The sequence below is a fragment of the Struthio camelus genome, chromosome Z, assembly GCF_040807025.1.
Source record: "Struthio camelus isolate bStrCam1 chromosome Z, bStrCam1.hap1, whole genome shotgun sequence".
In the NCBI taxonomy this organism is placed as follows: Eukaryota; Metazoa; Chordata; class Aves; order Struthioniformes; family Struthionidae; genus Struthio; species Struthio camelus.
Window position 1 is genome coordinate 4,793,494 of NC_090982.1, and position 10,703 is coordinate 4,804,196.

General features: G+C 41.4%; 1 long non-coding RNA gene across 1 annotated transcript; it reads left to right on the forward strand.

Moving 5' to 3' along the window:
- Positions 1-8,875: 8,875 nt before the first annotated feature.
- Positions 8,876-9,579, forward strand: LOC104147372 (uncharacterized). The gene is made up of 3 exons (XR_694890.2): positions 8,876-8,988; positions 9,075-9,158; positions 9,245-9,579. It is a non-coding gene; the product is annotated as an uncharacterized lncRNA (long non-coding RNA).
- The last annotated feature ends 1,124 nt before the right edge of the window (positions 9,580-10,703 follow it).

Below are 10,703 nucleotides of genomic sequence, written 5' to 3' on the forward strand. Positions count from 1 at the left end.
TTTTCTCGTCTCTGCCTTTTCTGCAAGCACTCTTCTGAGTCTGCTGTCCAATGCACCAAAGTAAAGAAGTCATAGAACAATATGAGATGCAGTTTCTTCTCTTTTAAATCTTCCACAAAAAAAGCTTGTCTGCCTTTACTTCCTGAACAGAATATGGATTGGTTATTTGTGCCTACAGTTCACATTCCACCTCCCACAGTTTTCTTCTAATAGATGTGAAGGTGGAAAAACTGTCAAATAAACTGTGTTGTCCTCACCATAATTTACTCTAAGTGGAAAGCCATTATAGTTTTTCTGTTATTTCAGCAATATGTTGCCTCTCTGTCTCTTGTGTTGTATCTCTAGCTGTGTATTTAACTTACACTTTGGGAGACAAGGAAGAAAAAGAGGTGCTTTTATAGGATATATTTTCTGTAAGGGCAGGCCAGACTGTTGTGATAGCAGATGAGCCAATCAAGTGTTTCCTTGGTCTCTCCCAGTTGCACAGTGAAAATCTAAATTGCAGCTCTGTGCTGAATCCCCCAGGAAGGTGATATCTTTCTGGAAGAATTGGCTTTGGATGGCATGAAAATTTGTAAAGTTCACGTGAAATAAAGATTTGGCTTGCTGGTCAAATTGTTTAATGTGACGACCCATTATCGGCTTTTTTACTTGTTTGTTTCAGGGATGCTAATTATTTTCAGAATACATTCTAACAGCATGTATTATTGATCTAGATGGCTATTTAAAGTCTGTTCATCCTTTTACTGCCTTTTTGTCCATAGCCCTGAAAAATAGCAGTGGTTAGCATGGGCTACTGAAGGGAGGATGCGGTGAACTCGGACTGTTTGTGTCATAATACCTTTTCTAAAATGAATGGAAGTATTGCTCCAGTGGTCACCGTGAGAGTCCAGTGAAAAATTTTCAGAGTTAGCATGGTAGAACTGGCGATGTCCACGATCCGCAGTATGACTATAGAACATCTGTGCAGCTTTTGATATTTGACTTATATCTTCGTAGTATCTCCTAGGGGGTATGGCAGTGACACTAAGACTTGAGAAATTGAGGTACATACATAAAGAGCAAGTAACCTGCCTCAACTCATAAACAGGGAAAACTTCACGACCACAGGACAGCTTAGTAAGGGCAGCTTCATAACCTTTGTCTTTCTCTCAATCTCCAGAGCAAACAAGAGACTCTCCCTCTTGACTAGGTACGGGAGTTGTCATTAGTATCGACTGAGCCCCCACCTGATCCAGAACTGCACCACCGCTCACTCCAGAGTGGATATCCACACCATGCAGACGTGTATGGATCAGCCGGAAAACTGTACTTTCCTGCCTTTTCCCTTCATAAAATCCTACACAATACCCATTCGGAGACCCCTATATCCATCATAAGAGATAATTCTCTGCTCTGCCTGTGGGACAGCCTTAATGATCTGATCTTTTTGCTCTCTAGTTTGACCTTGTGGTTAGGACTATAGAGTTAATGCTCTCTCATATTGTGTGCTTTCATTAAATCAAAAAATAAGGTCTTCTTGGACTCTCTACTGTATATTAAATGCAAGAAAAACATTCAAGGTGTACCATCTTGGAGGAGAAGGGAGAAGAAAGCAGGAGGGAATGCAGATGCCTGTGGTCTGTTAAACTGATTTGTAGTACGGTTATGACAGCAAATCTGTTTCTGCACTTTCTGTACATTTCAGGGAGGGTCCTTCTTTGATAGAAACAGGACAGACACATGTCAGCAGTTTTTAGGAACTGAAGCCCTACCCTTAAAAATGACTATACCTGTAGCAATCTCCCATGCTAAATGGAACCACACTTGTAGCCAGTGGGAGATTTATAATATAGTCTAGGCCAGACAGTGATCCATAAAGGACATTCTGCATTGCACTGATTTTGCATCCAGCCAGGCTGTGTCTGTACAGTTAAGGAGGAATCTGCAGTCTAGTCTTTGCTTGTCAGCTAGCATGTGCTGAACTAATTGCTAGCGCTAAGCATCGCTTGAGACCAAAATGTCTGTGTTTCTATGATGATGCGTGAGTGCCTGGAAAATGTCAGACCCCCTAATCAAAAGTCTTTTGCCTTGGGGAGCTGCTGGTAACTGCTCTTCAGTACTACTCATTCTGGCAGGTGGTTTTCCAGAAGCTCACAATTACCCCTTTTATCCAAAGAAGCAAGGTCAGGATCCCCATTGTTCTAACATGCTTTGAACTGGCATTAAATCACAAATACCCCCTACAAGAAAGCTAGACCCTCAGCTGCTGAAAATCGTCTAGTTTCAGCTCACTAATCCAGATATACTAGCTTACGTCAAGAGAACATCAGGCCCTTGCCAGTGTTAAGAATCACCTTCCCTTCACCATGGCATGATGCTGTGATTGTTACGATGAAAGAAAATGTCTCTTTATGTGGAGGGAGGTCTCTTTATGTTCTGAGAAATAAAACACGTCTTAACACTGCAGGCTGTGTTAAAAAAAAAATCACAAAACTGAAGTAAAAGCCAAGCTTTTATATTTATGCCATTGATTAAATTTTTTTTAAGCCTACATTATTACAATATGCTTTTATACTGCCGCTTAATACACACATGAGAAGTTTCAGAGCTCTTGAGCATGCAGATTTTCCTAGGGGAACAGCATAAGGACTTTTAGCACAGGTGTTTCTGTAATTGTACAGCACTTTCCATTCATACGCGCACAAGCTCTTATTCCCTTGTGGATGGAGCTGTTGTCTAGCGTTAGAGCATCAGGTTCGACTACAAAACACAAATAATATTGCTTTACAGTAACCCCTTCTACAAAACATCTTTCATTTCACAAGTACACACATTTCAGAGAGTAGGTGTTTTTGTGGTAACTATTACTTAGGCAGTTTTCCTTTAGATGTTGTTTTAAACAATAGCATAGTTCACATGTCAGGTTAGATGTACTGTGCAAAATATGACAAAGGAGAGAAGCCTGTTGGTTCATATGCTAGATATCATTATGAAATGGCCTGGTTGCTCCCCGTATTTGGCTACCATAAACTACATCAGGCTTATTTCCACTGAAATGAATGAACTTATGCTCACAATATTCTGAAGGAGCTGGAGACCGCGTTCGTGGGATTATCTCTACTGTTGTTGGATTGCAATTTAGAAAAGCTACGGCCCCCATTTTCCGCTGAATTCAACACATATATGTATACCATATTTTTAAATATGACGCATGCAAGTGGAAATGAACAAACAGGGACAATCCTGTCCAATTTCCCCCACTGAAATTCTGCTTTGTCTTTGCACAGTCCCACTTGCATGCCTGCCAAACCTCTTGAGTACTCTCGCACATAGTTTCTAACAAAAGGGGAACAAAGATTACTGTATTCTGTTAGTTTGACTTTTATTTTATTTTGTTTTGTAAAATTACGTGTTTTGTAGAGATCATCACTTCACACGCTGTGATTAAATAAGACAATATAAATTATTCTACTTTTTTCCCCTCTTCAACTTCTGCCAACACATGCAAATGCATGAGGCATCAACAAGAGCTGGCTGTGCTCAGCACCTCTGATAATCAGCCGAAGAAGCTGGAGCTACAGTTACTTACCTGGTTAGTGTCCTGGTACACTCTGCTGCTTTGTGAGTATTTTTATAGAATGTTATCGTGTATTATTCACCTCAAAATTTAAAAATACACAGAATGTAGCAGAGAGCAGCCTTCACTGTTCCTCAGTTCTTTTATTTTGTTCCTCTATCGCTTGGATTGAGTTGCCTGAGTAAACACCAGGTTCTGTAATGAAAAGATTAGTTGTCTCCTACTCTGCTGCAGATGCCCCCTCAAGCCTTTTATCCCAGCAGCCCTACTTAACCACTAATTAGCATTCCTTTCCACTTCTTCCCGTATCAGTTGTATCTGATACTGAAGATTATTTAGCAAGTTGACTTAGCACATTTGCTAATTGCTCAATGGTACTGTGCTTTAATTTATTTATTATTTTGCCAGGGCTTTTGAAACACATTAGCTCTAGTAACCCTTTTAGGGGTTATCATTAACAGTTAACAATCCCATTATATGTTCTCAGTTGCAAGAGAAATTTGCAGCCCTTATTTGCTGGTATAAAGCAAAATGTATATTATTTCTGGTGGACTAAAAGAGGAGATTCAGACTTAGGTTTCAAACTCTAAGAGTTGAAGGGTCAAAGTTATACAAGAGGGAAGGCTGAGGTGGGGTGGAAAACAGTGAGGTGGGGTGGAAAACAGTCTTCAGTGTGATTTGGAAAAGGAAAAACAAAGATAACTTTCTTTTAAGAAAGCGATTGCAATTTGGGCTCCAAAACTTTACTGGAAAGTGTTCTAATGTAATTGCATTTCTCCTATGGCAGCAGCATTTCCACAGAATCACAGAATAGCTGGGGTTGGTAGGGACCTCCAGATCACCTGGCCCAGGCATGGTCAGTTCGAGCAGGTTGCCAAGGACCATGTCCTCTCAGGTCTGGAATATCCCCAAGGAGGGAGACTCCACAACCTCTCTGGACAATCTGTTCCACTCTTCAACCGCTCTCTCAGGAAAGAAGTGCTTTCTTATGTTCCCGCTCTCTCAGGAAAGAAGTGCTTTCTTATGTTCAAGGGGAATTTCCTGCATTTCAGCTTGTGCCCGTTGCCTCTAGCCCTCTCAGCTGCACACCACCACCAAGAGTCTGACCCTGTCCTCCTGATGATCCTCCCATCAGCTGCGGCCGCACATGGATAAGATCCTCCCTGAGCCTTCTCTTCTCCAAGCTGAACGATTGTGGCCCTTTGCTGGGCTTGCTTCAGCAGGTCCGTGTCTCTCTTGTACTAGGAGCCCAGCACCGGATGCAACACTCCAGGTGAGGCCTCACCAGGGCTGAGTACAGGGGGAGCATCACCTCCTGCAGCCTCTTGCTAATGCTCCGCCTAATGCAGCCCAGGATACCACTCGCTTTCTTTGCCGCAAGGGTGCATTGCTGGCTCATATTCAACTTGTTGTCCACCAGGATCCCCAGGTCTTTCTCTGCAAAGCTTTTGAATGCATAGTCCCTTGGTGACAATTCCCCAAGGGCCTCCTGATGTATGAATGAGATCTTTCATGCACAAGGATAAGAATATGTTTGTTTTCATGCAGCCTGCTTGCTGATTATGACATTTACATAAGTACATCTCTCTTGCTATTACCCATCCAACTGCAAGCACCAGGAAAAAAAAAAAGAATCATGCCTATAAGTGTGCAACTAAATATTGGAAAGAATAAAAATCTCAGAGTAAATTTAAATATCTAGATTTGAAATAGTATAGAAAGGGATGGGAGAAATATTGTAGGCGAACAGAAATTGTTTATCTTGCTACCCTGTTATTGCTGTTGCTACTTTACCTCATATACCCAAGCCTGTCGTGATGTTAGTTGCTGCTCTTCTGGCATCCAGCTTTTGCCACAGCTCTGGACTTGCACTTGTTTTCTACATTACTTCTTCTGAATTTAGAAAAAAGGAGCTTGAGGGAGAAGGAAATCTGCAGCCCACAAACTGCAGCCCACAAACTGCACTAAGGGAGGAACAAAAAAGGAAGAAGGAAAACTTAATACTATTTTTCCAAATTTAAAAAAAAAAATCATTTTTTTAGTTCTCCCCCTCCGTATTTGAAATAGCAGCTATTTTGCTGTTTACCTGTCATTCCTGAATCATCTGCTGGCCTGTAGGACCCTTCTCTTTGAAGCAAGAGAAGAAAAGAGGGGGAGATCACGTGACTATGATGATCCCCTTTCAGCAGAAGGTTGCTGCACGGTCTTCAGGACCAGTGTGGCCTTGCCTCTTTGCCTCTGCTCTGCCTGAACAGGTGGAACCAGCCAGCCAGGCATGAGGCACAGCAAAGCACCTAACATGTTGCAGCTGAGAGCTGTGGTTGGCAGCAGTGCTACCCTTCTTCACGAACAGTGACATCTCACTACCTCAATGGCCAGAGGGCAAGACTGAAGGTGTCCGTGTGCCCCAGCAGTCTCCGTGCTGGATTGCCTCTCAGTTGCTGCTTTACACTGCTCAGGCGTTGTGCCATGCTGGGTTGTGTTCCTCAAGTTCTCTGTCAGCTGATTTTTGTCATAATTTTGGATGCGACATACTTAGCTTTCCCTCACGTAAAGTTCTGCTGGATGACAGGAGTGATGATATTTCATTCCAGTCAGTGCTGGTCTGAGTTAGCAAAGTGGATTTAGAGCAAAGGATCTGGAGAGAATAGTACGTTGCATGTTTCCACATAGTGGCAGTAGCTTTTGAAGAGGAATTATAAAAGGCCATACCATTTAGCAGGGTTGAACCAGGGAGGAAGAAACAGAAGTCTGCTTATAACGATCAGAAATACAGTGGAGCCGCTTGCAAGAAGAGGCAGCGTGGAAAAGAATTTGAAAGTTGGATATTGTCACTGGAACACAAAGGAAGGAAATCTATGTTCGGAAACAAAATGATGGAAAAGTTTTAACAGAAGATTTTGTAATGTCTGTGGAAGTTGCATTTAAAAGCAATTTACGTGGACTTATCAGAGCTCTTTGAATTTGCAGAGCTGTCACCTTCAGAAGAGCTCGATTTGCCACAACTCAGTGACCTGAAGTACTTAAAGTAGTCCTTAAAGACAATTACATTTCTGAAGAGGGATGCTGAAATAAGGAGCCCAGCAGTATAGAATAAAATGGATGGGACCTGAAGGTGTTGTACAACAAGAAGGTGAATTTGTGAAAGTAACTAAAAAAAAGCCTAAACTGAAAAGGCTGGTATAAAACAAGACTCCACATTTTAATCAGGAAAAGAGTCTTTGAGATGATTATTCAAATCAAAGAGCTCTTCTGCTAAGTATGCCTTTATCGAAAAACCCATCAGAAGTATTGTCCTGTAATGTTTAAGCTCTGGGCAAGTACTAAATGGTAAGCGTGAAAGTACTTTTAGAGAACAAAGCAGAGGAGTGCTTTTAGATACAGGATGGCAGTCAAGCATCCCTCACGCAATGGGACACTCTTGTGTAGTCAGTAGAACTGTCCTTTGCAGCCACCAAGTGTAGCATAGACAGATACTACACACAACTACATTGTGCTTATGAACACAGTCATGCTCTACACATGAGCAGTTTCCTCATATATTGCCTTCTTTATCCTATATTTAGGCCTCTGAAGTCCTATAGAGTTTTAAAAATTAGATGTTCAAAAAAGAAAACTAAAAAGTGTATAGCAAGCCTGGCTGAAGTGGGTCATTTATCTGTCAGTGTAAAGTTTTAAACTGACATTTTAGCAGAATGACAAATGAGAAAAAGCCAGGAGACTAAACAGATCTTTTCTCTTTGCAGTGATTATGTTTCATGTCCATGGATTCCAGGTGAATACAAGCTGCCAGGAAAGCAGCAGGAGTAAGCAATGGTAAACTGGGTTTGCAGTTATTCGCAAGGTACGCTAGGGTAACCACACTAATCCAGGAGCTGCGATAGACTGAGCAGTGTGCTACGGAAAGAGGCTTTTTGCCGAACAGCTCCTGCCTTGCTGCTGCTTTTTCTTCTGGAGGTAGGCAGGGTCAGGATTACATTTTATTAGGCCACAAAGTGAATAGGCAGGAGAAATTCAAAGCTATCCCCTAACTGCCCCGCCTGCCTTGTGTTGGGGAAGGGTCACACTGCATACGCCGTTATGTCAGCAGTCCGTCTGGGCAGCTCTCCCAGGCGCATGGAGAGTGTTTCACCCCTGGTCCAGGGCAGCGCGCCGCCTCCGGTCATGGCCCTAGAGCGGGTGTTAGGTGCGCACACAGACTGCAACGCCGGCCGCTGCCTGCCCAGCAACGTCGCGGCAGCATGTGAGCGGGATGCACAGCTGCTCCTGTCTTTCTAGCACCAGGGTCTATGTCTCCGAATCTTCCTGACCTAAAATCCTCTCACATGTTTTCACAACAGGAATTTCACTCCTGAACTGAGAAGCTTAAAGGAGAGTGAGCTTTGATAACCCTTCAGCATACTGTTTCCGGTGGCTAGCATGAGTATAAATGGACAGCTGCGGATTCCTGGCTGGATGCTGTGTGATTGAGACTTACTGGGAAGTGCTACTTTGAGAAGGCTTTTTGGCTGGGCTGTGGAAATGTATGTTATACAAAACTAAGATGAATTGTACAAGAAAAATTAAAACTGCTCTTCTGAAACTATAGCCTCCTAACGAGCTTATGATATTTTTACACTCGGTAAACCTGGGCGACTTTTTCCTTTTCCATCTCAAAGACAAACCTGACCCATTTTATTACAATTACTCTGCCATATGCAAAATCTTTTTCTTCATTTGCCTAAACATGTAACATTTGTTTCCATTTACTTGGGTAATACGCAGCATGGGTTTTATTTTCTGAGAACATATAATACCTTTTGATGCTGCTGAAACCAATGAAGTTTGATTAGGGACAAACTTTGAACAATGTAGTGTGCTTTATTATTTCAGTGAACTGTCACTGAATTACTTTTGCAATAGCCTGTATCAGTCAGGCCTATGAGAACCTTGTTTGCAACCACTTCCTGAACTTATTGCTCAGGAATCAGATACTTAAGTGGCAGCGCTACTTTCAAGTCTGTTTCATACTGTCTCTCAGGTCTGGCATAACTTTCTTCAAATAGGCGCTTAAGGGAATGACAAGGTGAGTAAAAGATAGGTGAACAGATTCCTAATTCAAAGCGTGTTCCAAAACTACAGTCCATTCATTTAAATATTTTTGCAGTTTTTGTTATGCTTGACCAGTATGTTAGACTTGCAGGAGGGATCTAGAAGGACACCAGCTTGAAGTTAAACAATGTAAGAACCTGTTTTTTGTCTTGTAGCTATTTTTTTAGCTTTTTTTTTTTTTGTCTCTGTAGCTATTTTTCTTCTTAACTTTTTTTCTTCAAGGTGTACTGTGATTCCACAAATCTTGCACCTGTTATCAGTTAGCACCGTCTTCAATATCTTCTAACGTTAGCTTCAATACCTTCAACACCTTCAATTGGCTTCCAACACCTGCTGCAGTAAGTTGCCAGCTTGCCTAAATGTCTGTCTCATTTGGTGACTCTCCTATATGACATGTATTGACGTTATTACATTTCTAACATAGCCTAAAGGTGATCAGCTGAGATCTGTTCATCTTTGAACAAGCACAAAAACACTTCCAGTAGAATCTTTTGGTGCAACACTTCAGGTAAATAACAGTTTCATGTAATTGTTTCATTTTAGCAGCTAAATAAAAGTCCATACTAATACTGCAAAACTTTTATTATTTTTCAGGTTTGAGTAGACTATAAACCAAGAAGGACATTTTATGAGATACTTCTACCCCATTTCCTCCTTTCAGCTCCTTCTACATGCCAGCTGATCTCAGAACACCTGAAGTAGATGCAATTTCATAACTTGCTGCAGTCCAGTATCAAGATGAAAACTGAAACCTGTCCTTGAAGTGTAGTTCTGCTATATGACACAAAAGAAGCAATCTGGCATTGCCACAGGCATGCAAAAATCTCACCCTGCCAGAAATTGTTTGTTTTTGTGTTTTACATATTCTTTCCCTTTTTGTTCTTCATTTTCTTCCTTTTCGTGTCACTATGATGAAATCATGGAAGATAACAAAGGGACTTGAGCTCACCTGGTTCATCCTTCTGAACATACAGAATTATCTCACCCTGTGTGACGCTTTCCCAGTATAACCACAAGAAAAGCTTTGACACTTCAGCACGCTACTGTTTTTCTTTGTCCTTCATGGTGATGCTGCTGACATCTGCATGGCAACAACAGCAATAACAGTGATAGTGACAGTTGGTCTGTCTCTATAGACAAATTTGTTTTTGCAATTGCCCTTGTCATGAGAGCGCCCTAGAGTACAACCTTACAATTTCATTAGCCTTAGTAGCTATTGCTTCTGGATAATCTTTTGTCTATTTCGTTCTTAAAAATTCTCCTCATTTTATATTGTCATATCTCATATTAATTTCTCTTTTCTTTTTGTCATTTATATATTTATGTCCTTCCAGTATTTTTTTTAATTATATCCACAGTTTCATCTTTTTCCGTAAGTCAGAAAATTGTGTCTGAGCACTCCCTATGCTATCCAGTAGCTGGACGCACAGACCAGCTGCCGGATATGCCCATCAAATCCCCGTAGCAGGGCGCCACACTTCTTCAGACCTAACTTGCTATCTCTGTCATTTAGGATGCTTGCTATCCTGAAATGTTCCAGCAATATTTGTGAGCAACCTAATCTAATTTTGAAGCTAGTCTTGCTTTGACTGATAGGTTGGACTAGAGACTTCCAGGGCTCCCTTCCAACCTTAATTTCTCTGCATTATTACAGTGTGCACAGTCAGAGGAAAAGGCCGTTACTGTCTGAACAGAACATGGGTATGAAGCATAAAACCTGCTTTGGGCAACTGAAATAATGTACTTATTTATTCCTTTCACAGCTCCTTGGGAAAAGCTGCAGTTAAGATATGCAGTTGTGTTGAGCTATTTACAACATAACAAGCATAGCTCTTTTAGCAAATGAAAAAATAACTATCCTGCTTTTCCCAGTTTCGAAACAGTGCTGTGACTCTGAGATGGATGAAATAACAACGCTGGGAACTCTAATTTGCTCTTACCACTGTTAACTAATGAGGTAGGCAAGAAAATAATGTCCAAATGTGCATGTGAACATATGTTTTATTTAGTAGCAACAGCAGAAACCTTGATACTGGCTAATAAAATAAAAACC